The following is a 513-nucleotide window of genomic DNA, read 5'->3' on the forward strand; positions in this document are numbered from 1 at the left end:
ATGCCACACGGATAGCTCCTCGAGCTCGTTTCTTGGTCCCACAAGAAATTCCGTTAGACCTTTTTCGCACTTGTCTATGTGCTCAACGAGATGGCTCTAGTGTACCCGCAATACGATCGATACCTGTAGTGCTCGCCCCTGGCGAAAGTGCTACATATGACGAAATGCTCATTGAGCGATGGGTGTAACGGCACCGGAAATATTAATTACTTCATAACCTGCAGTTGAGCCACAAGGAAGTGGACGTGCGTGTGGAGCGACACCTCCGATTTGAGTTTGCCAAACTCAAGCACGCCGTTGACTTCCTTCGGATTGCTGCCCTGCGACGTATGGGTTAACAACCCCTAATGCTCCCGCGAGCTCTGTGTCTGCGACCGCAAGAGCTCATGGCCCTTCTTCTTCCCTGAGCGCGGGGCATCCTGATCTTTCTGACCAAAATCGTCCACCGCATCTGGGCAATCTTGCCGAAGTGGCGTCTCAAACCCCCCACGAGTTTTCGGAGCCGGGATATCC

Source organism: Plasmopara halstedii, assembly GCF_900000015.1.
Source record: "Plasmopara halstedii genome assembly, contig: Scaffold_2904, whole genome shotgun sequence".
Classification (NCBI taxonomy): domain Eukaryota; phylum Oomycota; class Peronosporomycetes; order Peronosporales; family Peronosporaceae; genus Plasmopara; species Plasmopara halstedii.